This window comes from Zootermopsis nevadensis, unplaced genomic scaffold, assembly GCF_977971745.1.
Source record: "Zootermopsis nevadensis isolate Lab colony 2312 unplaced genomic scaffold, Znev_1.0 Znev_ptg000001l, whole genome shotgun sequence".
Lineage (NCBI taxonomy): Eukaryota > Metazoa > Arthropoda > Insecta > Blattodea > Termopsidae > Zootermopsis > Zootermopsis nevadensis.
This window is the reverse complement of record NW_028259133.1, coordinates 561541-575099: the sequence shown is the minus strand read 5'-3', so window position 1 is coordinate 575099 and position 13559 is coordinate 561541.

Below are 13559 nucleotides of genomic sequence, written 5' to 3'. Positions count from 1 at the left end.
GAAAAGGAGGAGGAGGAGAATGAGAAGAAGAGGAGGAGGGGAATGATACGTAGAAGAGGAGGAGAATGAGAAGAAGAGGAGGAGGAGGAGAAGGAAAGGAGGAGGAGAATGAGGAGAAGAGGAGGAGAAGAATGAGAAGAAGAAGAGGAGAATGAGAAGAAGGAAAGGAGGAGGAGGAGAAGGAGAAGACTATTTTACGCCTTCGTGGTTTTCTTCCCTTGTTATCTGTTCCTGCTGTCGGTGTGGGTGAGACCGCGAAGCCTGGCGAGCTGTTGCGTCATGGCAAACGTCTCTTCGTAGAGAAATAAATACATCGCCCAAGAGAATTCGGTGTTTGTTTTCTGAAGCCATGGCCCAGTTTCTCCGTCAGCCCCGAGGGTACGAATATTGTGTCAGAAAATCAAAGAAAAATAAAGTGTGAAGTATTTTGAGACTGTCCTCCAGCGTTTACTTTGCAAGTTCAAGTGACGTCACCTCATTTGCCTGAAGTTCGGAAAATAATGGCAAATGCACAATCGCATGAATACACAGGATCAGTACAGGTTAGTTCAGCGCCACGTGTTCTGTGTGGACTGAACGGGACGCGAGCCACACTTGGTCTTGCGCTCAGCACAGGGTACAGTCTGTGCAAGAAGAAACAGCCGCTGCTAAGTTCCGAAACCGGAAGTGATGTAAGCGGAAAGATTTTCGTTTTAATTCCAATTTTTCCACGTGGCTCTTCTGTAACCCCCCCCCCCCCCATTACTTGCTTCTGCCTAATTTGACCAGAAGCACGAATATCTAAATTATGATACTTTTCGAGACGCGTGATTGGTTAAACGGCAGATCGAGGGCCAGCAATTGGCGTATTAGATCGTAAAAAGAGCAAATGCAAACGAATATTAGTCGGAATTTCGATTCACGTCGTGCCCAGGGACCTCTTTCTTTAAGGTGACCCTAATGAAATTAGTGAAACGCCACTGCGATTTGTTTGGATGTGGCGTGACTCGTCAGAATGAGATTTCTATTAAGACTCCAAATAAATTGTTGGTTGATTCGGTAGAATTTAATCCAAACCATCCTCAAATTCAATTTGAGCCACGAACCGAATCGTCCTAGACCTGCATTCGCGTAGTCACTCGGCTTCCCCCCCCCCCCCCCCCCCGATTACAGCGCCGTGTGACTAAGTAATTCACGTGTTAAAGCGACCTTGACAGGCGACGTTTACACGACACAGTTTAGTTCGTGCTTTACTTGTGTGCATTTATTTGTGAATTTGCGGGACTCGTTAAGGTAAGAGTTGCACTCCGTTACTTGCGTTTTATAATTCGTTCCAGCATTGCATTTGTTTTGCACGTGATATCGAATTCAGGACGAAGTTACGTAATTTCTGCCCGCATTGTCCAAGCTCGTTAACCCTTTGAAGCCGAAGCTCGTCTGAATATTATTTATGAATTCAGTCCGTACCGCGAAGAAAACACTACACCTCACCATTACGAAAATCAGCTGGTTAACCGTTTGAAGCCGAAGATCGTCTGAATATTATTTACGAATCCAGACCGTACCGCGAAGAAAACACTACACCTCACCATTACGAAAATCAGCTGGTTAACCCTTTGAAGCCGAAGCTCGTCTTCATAATATTTACGAATCCAGACCGTACCGCGAAGAAAACACTTCACTTAACCATTAGAAGTCGAATCAGGCGGTACCACATAAGATTTAACAAAAGAACATCCCGATCAAAGCCTTAATGGTCCAGGGTATCGGAAGGGCGAGTGGCAAGCTTTTTTGTTGGGGAGGTCGAAAATCCGTTTTGGTTCTTGTCACTCCGGAGACATCGTGACATCAGTGACCAGAATGGAATGTTTACGGAAGCAATCATTCAGGAACATCCTGGTTCTAAAGCCTTTGTACCAGACAGGAGCGTCACGTGTCGGCTCCCGAGAGGAAATGCGTGACTCACCGCCCAGAGACAAACCAGCGTCTGCCACTAAAATGCAGCTGTGTGTGACATTTGGTTAAGTTCTGGTTGATCTCGTGTGTGTGGATGTGGTTTCGATATAAGTGTCGGGGAAATTTCGTCCTAAATTTCCCGGGATCTCGGTTCTAAGCTCAACGCTTATCCATAAAATTGTTAAGAAAGTCAGGTCTGTTGAGTCTCTGATGGACAAGAGACCTGCTTAAAACGTCGTGTACTTACTGAAGAAAGACCAGACGAAACGTCCTGAGGCAGAACACACCACGGAAATCACTGAGACGCCAAAGCGACGGAGATTGTGTGAATGTGCAGGGACACCATTTCAATTAAACATCTGTTTAATTGATTTTGTTCTTTTCCGGAGCGATACTTAACTCGTATTGGGCGTCGTACCCGATTATGGATCAAGGGAAGTGGAACGTCGCCACGGGGGGGGTTCGTACTTTTTGCGTGGGCTTGGGCGTGTGGTATCAAGGTCAGTTCCGCGCACAAACGCGTGCACGTGTTCATGTCAGGTGTCTGTTATTGTCCGAGTTTGTCCGTTCACCGGTTCTCGAGTTGGTAGATGCGGACGGCGAAGCCGACTCCATCATCAAGGGCACCCTGATTATGGAGGCAGCAAGCACCGGGGTTTGTCCTCGCAAGGCTTCGACCATGATGGGTTGGACCTTCACTGATACCCATTGGTTTTCGACCCTCCGGACAACCCTGAGGGCTTGCCGTCAGTGACGTTGGTCCCTTGGTCTTTCCTTCGCCTCAGGTTAGAGGATCTGGACCGCCCCTGAGGGGGTTTGCCACCCACGGGGCTAAGCTGTCTTCGGTTAGTTCCAGGTTCTACCCCCCCCCCCCCCCCCGACGCCTACTAAAAACCAGGATTACTGATCGCTTGGCGCTTACCACCCAGGAGTTTTACTCATCATTCTTGTTTCATTGGGCCTGACCTCACGGGCCAGCTGTTTCATGCCTTGGGGACCGATCCTGGACACCCCTTTACGTCCGCCTTCCTGATTACAACAAATTCTGGCGCTGGTTGGCCGTGGGCCACATCAGTGGCTTACATGACGTGGCTTGAAGATCACCTTTGGAATACGAGTGTAGTCCAGAGAGAACACGTTTTAATCTTTCCTGCTCCTTCGACCCTGCTGAATTGGGCGTCGACTGTCGTGGAACGCCAAAGGCGCTTGTGTCTGCTGTTGGAATTATGCAGACGAAAGAATTGACTTCACACCAAGTGATCTGGTTTTGCTGGAGGCAGCGGTCATCCGAAACCAGTTTCTAGCTTCCAGGTCAGCACTGGCTTATTAGACTGTAAATAAATGCTGGTCAGCGACGGAAGAGGCTAGTTGGTTCATCGTGCTTCATTTATCTATTCTTGCTAGTCGCTTCCGTTTGGTGCGGCGAAGGGATTTGATGTCTGCGACCTCAGAAGACGGCCATCTTCACGTGCTGATGTTCATTTCTCCGCGATGATCACATTTCTTTGAAAATTGACGTACTTTTCAAAATGTGGGCACAGCCCAGGCATTTGTAGCCGAAGATGGCGGTGAAGTTTGTATCCAGTTTTAATCTTACATCGCCAACAGCACAGATATTTTGTTCTGTAAGTTGAATGTACGAAAAACTTGTGTCTCAATCCCGATACCAAGTGTAAAAAATCGGCAGGCGAAACGACATCCGCCATTTCATCGCAGCCGCGAACAGCAAAGACGCAGTTCCATAAAATCGCACCAGGTGTCAGGTCCTCTGCCATGGCTTGCGAAGTGTTTGCCTGTGCCTCGAATGTCTGCGTGCATTTGTTCAGTTTCTCGTGCGTATTAGCATTTTTCTGCCTTCGGAATGTTTAATTTCTTAATTTTAATGTTCTGTCCGTATTTTTAATCCGCTATAAGTCATTCAAGAATTAGACGGTTTAAAGATTTTTTCCCGTCTCCATCTGTTGCATTAATTACGTCTCGTGGGGAAAATTACTTCGCTGTATATCATTTTACCACTCTCGCTCTCTTGTGGGCTTCATCTTGGTTAAACTTTTGTTTAGAACTTTCATTGTCTGTTCCCTATCCATAGATCTTCTATCCACGTGTCTAAAATGTTGCAGTCTTCGCAATTACAATTCTGAAAAGTCTTAATTTTCTTAAAGGACTTTATCCGCTCGTTCCAAAGCGTCTGTTTGAAAATGACCTCCTTCTTTCCCACTTTTGTTTCGAAATCGCCCACACAGTTCTCATGCACGTACCGAGCGCGTGGAAACTCTAGAAAAAAACAGTCCAATTGCTCACGAAAGCGTTCAATCGTGTTGTCACTTTTATCATCGGATTGGACATGCGCGTTGAGGGAAATACCGCGCCAGCGACCTCTTATCGTCAACAAAGTCAACTTTCCTGACTGCCTGCCCCGTTCCCATGTGTAATGGAAAATCCCGTCCCCAGGCGATGATTAAACATTCCGCTTTCCAGACGAATACCGCTGCGGCCTCATTACGGATAACCCGAGGTCGAAGCACATTCATTTGTGTTTAGAAGGCCTCGGGTTCATTTACAAACAAAATTGATGCAAATGCAATAAGTTGACGTAAAGCTTTAAAGTGGTTGTCGCAGTTCCTGAACAGCGTACGACGACAGACGCTCTGTGAAAACAAAGTTGTTACCCAAGACCGAGCACAACTTTGTTTTTGGTTTAACAGTAACACGTAAAAAACATCGCACGAACCGTATTGGAAAGTTTTTTAATAAAATAAAATAAAATAAATATAAGTAGCCTAACATTGTCCTGTGGATTAATTTGCTTAATCTCTTGAATTCTTCGTCGTGAATGTTCGTTCATTCATTCCTGTCTGTAAGTTCGCATGAAACGAGTTTCGATTTAATTCAATGCAGTGAATGCAATGCTAAAAACTTTATTTAAATCACGTAAAAAGGTGCACAGAGGACTTGTTGGAAATATATCGCAGTTCCTGGGTTTGTAAGTGGGGAAAAAATGGCGGATCTCTGATGTTGACCAGAAATCATCTAAATGTTTGCTAGGAATTAACGACACTCGCGTCTTCAGCAGATGTGGGTGATGATGAGGTATGTATGTTGTGAAAAGGGCCGTAGAAATGTTGTGTCTGTATCACCCTGAAGATGGAGGCAGTAAGCGTCTGTGAAATATCGGTCAGTTTTAACCAGACTGCGCAGAGAAACACCCCAGAAGATTCATCATCAGATCTTTGGTTCTTGCTGTAAACAGGGAATATTAAGTTGAACTCAGGAATGGTGAAGAGTTGTGTTTTCTTCGCGGTACGGACCGAGTTATTTATTTATACGAGCTTCGGCTTCGAATTAACAAGTTCTCATTTTACGTATCGCTGCGCGCATGGCAAGTAGATCGGTCACGTGTCCAGCGAGCGATAAACAAAAGACGACGAAAAGCCGTGAGAAGTTTCCTTTCTGCAAATGTTTGAACTAGGGTTGCGCGTGACGTCACGTGAATGTGTGCCGAGCTAGTTGACGCGAGGCGACGCGACGCGACAGATTTGCACGGCACACGCAATAATTTTAAAGTGGAATGAAACATTTGTGAGATTTCATTTCCCGAGGCTGCGAGTGTGAAGATGGCGGTCTTCTGAAAAGTTTTGAGTTTATTTCAAAAGTTGCTTGAACTAATTTTTTGTAGCTGCCGTGTATAAAGATGATAAATGATTTGCTCAAGTGGGTTTCGCGCACTTTGATAAATAATCACCACAGTATCAGTTGATTGAAATCGATCACCGTTATCAATTAGACGACGTGCGCAGTTCATTCAGTTTTAATTGTTCTGTTTTTCAAAACATCTCACCACGGCCTGTATTATCCACGTGACCTCTGATAGCGATTAATCATTAATCGGATTTGTACCGTAGGGCAAAGTTTTCCCTTCGTGCAGAGAACGAGGTTAGTGGTTAACTTACGCCCAATGGACGGGCCCAGGGCCGGTCTCTGAGTTGCGGGAAATAAATCCGAACCCCGGTCGCCTAGCCCTACTTGGCGTCATTTGTGATTTTTGTCTGTTCGATGCCTTCGAGGCCTGAGGTGGTTCCTCGCTTCATGGGTAAACCTTATGGCCCAAACGCTTTTAAACTCGGGGGTTCTGAACATTTTCCAAACCTGGGGCCAAATGCACCCGCTCGGTTATAAACGAGAAGAATTTATTGAGACGCCATTGCAGATTATTTAAAAAAATACCAATAGAGAGGTTTAGATATTGATTGCTCAATAATTATCTTCAGCGGAATCAGTCGTTAGTGAGATACTTGGAGCTGCTTTTGTCACAGTGATCTTTTAGTATCAGGTTTAATCAGTCTTATTGCATTCGCGTGGATTCACCAGATGTTCGTGAGCGTCGAAGAACCCGTGTTTAAGTTCCACGTCTCTAGACCGCGAACGCCAAAGGCTCTGCCGGGAATCCACTCGAAAAGCCATCTTTCTGGTGTAGACATTCGTCATTTGATAATTCAGTTTGTTGCTGACTCAGCAGAATAGCTCAGCGGTTGTTTCCCCCTTCCCAGAATGTGACATACATGCGATCTCCATTATCATCAAATCATAGCACTAAAGCCGCTTGTTTCCATTGCAATGTATTTGTGACGATAATGCGATAAGGAGAGGAGAAGTCTTTTTGTAATCTGGATGACCCGGCATTGTCTAATTGCTCTGATAAGACTGATTGTCGCTCCAGGACTGAGATTTTCACGACCGTCTAGTGTTTCATTGGTAACAGCGCGGCGTCACAAACGGACGACCATAGGCAAGGCAGTTCGTAAAAGGCGTCTTTTACGAAACGTATTTTTACAATCGATTTGTGAGTCGACAGTTTCGCAGTTAACATTAAAGTGAACAGATTATCGGTAAGTTTAAATTAGTTCGTTCTTTGTTTTGAATTCAGAGATTATCGCATGTTGCACTAAAATGGCCGATGTCTGCACGGAGTAGGAGGAATGCGCTTCACTCCTTCGAAGTCGAAGCTCCTTTAAACCACATTTAATAATTCAGTCCGTACCGCAAAGAAAACACCGTAACTAACATAAATGCTTAATGCTGTTGAAGGAAATAATCCGTTCAAATGAGAATCTTACGAAACCCGTGGATACGAAATGGAAAGCTAATGGTTGTTGAAGCGAATTGAACACAGACTTAATTAACACTGGGCTTTGCAGGATTAATCATCTGCGAGCTTAATCCGAATTACTTCGGTGGTCGTATTGGAAGAGCCACACTTTGATTTCGTCTTCTCTGCCAATGTCTGCAGACTCCTGCAGCGTGGAAGATTATCTGAAGTTATTCCAGTAGCTGTCTACGTGTCTCTTATCTTTCTAATCCGTGCGTTTATGTTCCGAAAGCGCTGTACCCAAAATTGTATTCTGCCTTTATGCAACGTCGTTTGTCTTGTCCGTTGAGACAGTTGTCATCCTTTTTAAAATCATACTAAAACAGGTTTTGCAGAATCCGAATACAATTAGCCCGAAAGAAAAGATTCGATTCCAGAAAGTCGTATTCATCGCCCTGATGAAGGAGGCAGAACTGTGTTTGTGTCATGGAAAACTTTCTCGGTAAATTGAACGAGGTCTGCGTCGTGTTTCTTCCGGAAGCTCAAGAGTGGCTGCTGACGTCGAATGATTGCCAGTTAAGTCTTTAAGACGGGAGACGACGAGTGGTTCACGCGTGTTTATTGGGGTTAATATGAGCAGCGGCGAGGACACGTACTCCAGGTTACGTTGAAGTGTCCGACTGACCCTTTGTCCCCCCCCCCCCCCCCCCCCCCCCTGTGCTACTGGTTCACATATCTCAGACCGATTTCTCGCTCGCTGATTACTCATCGCCCTGATGATGGAGGCAGCAAGCATCTCTGAAACGTCGGTAAACTTATACCGGACGACACGGCGAACCAACCCAGAAGGCAGTCAGCCATCTTCGGACTCACCGCTCTGAGAACCTGAAATTCGTTTTTGTTTAATTTATTTAAAAAAAATTGCAGTTTGTGGACAGTTTAGAAGTTCGTGGGCTGGTTCGGACAAAATCTCGCGAGGTCTCGTGTTGGATTTCTTGAGGAAACGATTTCCTCGTGTTCGTGGTTGAGGCTTCGAACGAGCACTCAGCAGATCTGACTTCTAGCTGTTGGAAGAAGTGTTCGGCATTAACCCTCGTACAATTAATGATCTGGAAGAAGTTTGTGACCGAACTGTTATTTATACTTGAGTAATAGGTACGAAGTTTAAACACGCTCCACAATTTCTGGTGAGCGTACCGATTCCAAATTTAATCGAAATCCGTCCCTTTGTTTCACAGGTGAAACATGCAGCGTTTGCTTAACTCTCTCTCTGTGTCTGCAAAAATAATTCTGTACCCTCGGAGGTTGGGACGTCCGGTGCATCTGTTCGCTAAGAAATGTTTGTTCTTGTATTTGGCTTGTCCCTGTAATTCCACACGAGACCTGTTTCCGTTTTTATGGTCTCTTATGATTCACGCAGGAAGTTTGCGGACTACTTAACTAGCGGGCAGGATTTCTGGAACGCGTTCCTACCGAAACGTCCTTGACTTATAACCGTGTATGGACTAGACTAGACGTAGAACTTCGCGAAGTCAGAGTTGGGAAAACTGCGAAGAACTTATACGAAAACTGTTCGTGGTGCAATGCCACCATTTTAACTTCAAGTTCTGCCACGGGCAAATTCTTGGCGCTTGAGCGACTGTTCAGGGCGCCGTGCTGAAATGCGTAAAAATTTTTGATTGGGAAGCCTGGAGGGGTGAGACCACTCGCAAGTCACGGTCGCAGTTGGTTGGATGATATTAAAAAAGATCTTTTGGAAGTAGGGTTTGGGGCTGTGGATTTAATTAATCTGTCTCAAGATCGACACCCGTAGCGGGCTTTTGTGAGCACTGTAATGAACTTCCGGGCTTCACAGAGGCGAGGGTTGACTGGCTGACCTACCATCAGCTTCTAATGACTGCCACACCGAGTTCCTTATCCTTTACACGCCTTTGTGATAAAGAAGACACTCGTACCACATTCTTCAGATAATGGCGGCGATATTAGTGATCACCATTCTCTCACCTACAAAGCATTATCATCGTCTGTGCAGTGCTGACGCGTGAAGTTTTACCCGGGACAATTTTCTTCGCGGTACGTTAAGACAGAAGACAGCAAAATTCGCGTTTTGAATCGGTAAGTTTTGCCTTCCAAAGACATTTGTTAGGAACGCGGGACCTTGTACGAAATAGATGTTTTTATACCGTCTTCGAGTTCTCGGGCTAACATTTGTGTAATATTAAAATATAACCGAAGAGGGCTCAGTTAAAACCATCTGATGTTCCTCATCAATGTTTTCCTCGTAATATTAGTTTACGGAAAAGAGAAATCCTCTACAGCGCTAATGGATCATAAGACAGTAAGTTCTGGAATATTTCAGACGTGTTAACTGTGTTTAAAACAGATTCATTCGAAAGGTCGTCAAATTCTCTGTATTGTTTCGGAACGCGAAAGATAATTTATTACATTATTCACAAGATGTCGCAACTTGCATTTAATCAGCACAATTACAATATTTCTCGAAGACGCACTTTTAGATTTTTTCACAGAGTCGCGGAAAAAAAGGGGGGCTTTAAAATTTCGCCTGACTGTCGCGTGTAACGACTTGGAAAAACGCTGGCGAAATTTTATATTGGGAATTTTACTACAAGTTATCGTGACATTTCAGTTTTGGTTGTTGTCGGACACGTTTCATGAAGACACCAACTGTACGCGGATCTCGTTGAATATTTATCGGAGCGAAAATTGTACCTGACATTGATGTAGAGAGAAATGAAACACGTTTTAAACGGAACGTAAATCTAATTCTCGGTGAGGTTTTTAAGCAGAAGTCTGCTTGGAGGCATTTCGAGGTTTGTTCACCTGCGACTCAGAGGCAGAGCCACGATTTAGTGAGCGCTGATGCTTTGCCACTTGTAGTAGTGCGTGGCCATCTGGAAACTTGGCTAATGATCTTTTAATATCCACATGTGCGTCTTCTCCAAAAGATCTTCAGTCCGTATCACGTGAACGTCCACTCAAGTCTCGGAGATGTTCTACGTCGAAAGATGAACGTGTTACTCCTTTTTAGGCCCATTTGGCGCAAGAAATTTAGTAACCGGGAGACATTTTAATATTTTAAATAATACATCAAATGCCTGCAGTGTGTCCTTTTGTCAGGGTCATGGCAGAACACCGTTGCAACGCGCAGGCGAATGAAGACGCCTCGCGTCTCTCACCGTAGCAAACTGAACGACGCTGTTGCTTGGAATCGCGCGGTAAACGGGGCGAAGTCCTCCCGTGGCTTTGAAGCTTGAAATTTGGTGGCGACTGCTGTATAATTCTGCCTTTAAGTGCAACGGAGGAAAATAAGGTTTCACGAGTTATTGAGCGTTTGAATAAAATCAGATTTTATATTTGGAGAGAGATTTGGTTTCGCGTGTTTGAAGATGGAACAAATACTTTGATGGCGGCTTGAATGTTTCCTCCCTGTTTGATGATTTTGGCGCTGTATTCGGCGTATACTCTGAACGCTGTTGAGCGCATTTAATTTGCGTGTGTATCGGCCCACCGGAGCCAGCCACAAGTTTCCGGGCGGTCTGAGGCGTGGGGCCTCGTGAGCTTGGACACTGGGACCGTGGGTTCGAATCCCGCTCAAGGCATGGATGTTACTCCGCGTTTTTCTGTGCTGTGTTGTCCCGAGGCCTTCCGACGGGCTGATCGCTCGCCCAAGGAGTCTTATAAAAAATGTCTAAAAATAGATCATGTAATCTCCGATGGTTTCGCCAAGGCCCACGCAGATAAGGTGAGATAGGTCCAGTGGAAGTTATGTTTTACGCGAAACTCAATTTTCTTAAAAAAAAATTCCTTCGCAGAATTTTAATCTTCGTCAGATGTGAAACGTATCCCGATTATGTTAGACATTTTTAAATGTTGGAAAGATCGTCTTAAAATCGAGGAAATAAGGTAATTCTGCCACAATATCGTCTTCATCTCATTTAAAAAATAAAAATCTTTAATACATCATTATAAAAAAGAACAAGAATGTGACTTCAGTTATGGTTCCTTCATTATGGGCGCACGGCGTGTCTCGGGCTGGCGCCGAGTGGCACGAGGCAATCATATGATGTCCGTCCGCGTTACGTAATCGAGTGATCTTCGCAAGTTGATTCACCGTCAGCTCCAAGACGTTTGAGCGTTCAACAGAACTGCCTGCGCGCTGTGTCGCATGCTGGCGGTAAAAAGTGGAACTTCTCTGCGTTGTATTGCTCTGACGTCATTTGCCATCATTAAAAAGGACCGAATTCGCGCGTCTTCTTGTAAAGTAATAACGAGCTCAGTCCTTTGAAGACGAGCTCTTCTTGTCCGTCATACGAACAGTTCGTTGGGCCGTGTCCATCGTTCAACATATCTTGTGGAAATCATCGCTTTCAGTCGCGACAGATGAACATCTGCGGATCGTGACATGCGGGTTGCGGAAGGCGGTGAAAACTCAGATGCATACGCCATCTGAAGAATGTCTTGGAACTAACTGATGTTTTATCAACACGATTTGGTGGCGTGGACTCGACGGAACGCTGACGAACCTCGGAATTGCTTAAAAGCTGTTCAGTGGGCTTAGATGAAGACCCCCTTCTCCTCCAACACTCCAGTTTAGTTTAACATCGGACACGCAGGCGTGGGTGGAGAATCCCCAGTGTTTGGGGAGTCCCCATTTAGCAGTGGGGGAATCCCCACGACGATTATTCACCCCGGATGAGCGTGGCGTACCTGGCAGCAATCGCGAAAGTCGTAATAGACGACATCGGAATTGTTACGCGGTGCTCGTTTATCCTAACTTGTGACGCGCCAAAAGATTTAAGTGGATCGTACTCTGGTTTGGTTTCCGCTATCTTAGATAAACTGCAAGAAATGTTTGTTTTTTCCCCACTTTTATCTGTCCGTGTCTCAAGTGGCTGATTAGTCTTCTCGGAGGATAACTCGCGGTAGATCGTCTGAAAGAAGCAGAGGCTGTCCCTGTGACATATTTTTAAATCGAGGATTGCGTTACCACTTATTCCAAGCTGGAGGGCTTAGAATTAACTCCACCTCCTCAAGAGGATTCAGCTTTGCTCTCCTCAGGTATTTGATTGGTTCTGGATGTCTTATATTTTGGCAAATCCACACCAATGAAGTGATCATTGAAATTTATTGCCAAGAAATCTGCATTGAAGGTTTACTACGCCTCTCATGTGCTTTTGGAATTCAGTGACTTTTACTCAAACGTAATGCTATTTCAGTTGTTTGTGACGTGAAATATTTTAACACTGACTTTGTATTAGGGATGCCGTATCGATATTTTTATAGCTTATTTCGACATAAGATGTCATTTATCGATTTAAAACTTCAGAATTGTCGAGGTATTTCGGCAAATGTTCTCTTAAACGCCGAATTTTTGCCTTACGCTGCTCGCACTTGTATTTGTGATGTCAAGTTTAGTGTGCCTTTAAAACTTTTTAAATTGTCTGAAACATTGTATATTCAATTTATTTGCATTACACAAGTATTATGGTTATCCATCTAATGTCTTTTGTAATTTTAAACAACTGAAAACGTGTCCCCGTAAATTTAATTCATTAAATACTTTAGAACAAATATTTGTTCTCTTAAATCACCAAGACATATCGATACTACGAATCCGTATCGATACGGAGTGCTTCAAGTCCCGATAGTATCGCAGTAGTGTATCGATACCATGTGGCAACCCTTTGTATCACACACGTTCAGTGTCTGTTCACACGTGTGAAAATATTAATTCTAACCGGAAGTTGTGCGATCCGTGCCGTGCCGTGCCGTGCCGTGCCGTTGATCGGTTCCAGAAAGTGACGTAATAATGTACCTGTAACCTATTTTGCATCGATGTGTGTTTTTTTTGGAATCTGGCCATCATCTTTCGTGTATTAACACCTAAAAGTTTCGCAGATGGGTTCTGTCTCCTTCTTCAGATGCCCGTTTTGTTTTCATGTGTTGCCGAACCTGGAATTGAGTAAGTAACGAATTGGTGTGAGATGTGCTCTTATCGTCGTGTTTTATCAGGCTGCATTCCTTTGGCAAACGCCTCGTGCTTTATCAAACTCTTGAACGTGTGCTAGCTGGAATGAATCTGCCAACGCGTATTCCATTTCTTACGAATGTGAGCAAAAACAAAATTACTTCAGTTGTTTTTCCACACGCCAGTGTCCGTCCAGACACTTTTCTACACACATTTTCAAGGTCAGTCCCAAGGCTCACACGTTTCTGATACAAATACCGTTTGCAAGGACATTATGTTTTTGACAAGGATTGTATTTCACTTCCGGACGTTTTATGTGTGCGGTGTGTGGACAAGGACACGCGGAACTATTTTCCTGGGTCACTCGCGGAGCGTTCTCGGTGCGGTTATTGCCGTTTCTAGAAATGCGAGCTGTGCTCGTGGCGGACCGAACCCCACTCAAATTTTGAGCGCGCGAAAAATTATTAGTTCGGGAAGCCGCCGTAGCGTTCGCTCGTCAGAAATGTTACGGAAACAAAGAAGTGTGATCTACAGCGGGATTCTGTGTCT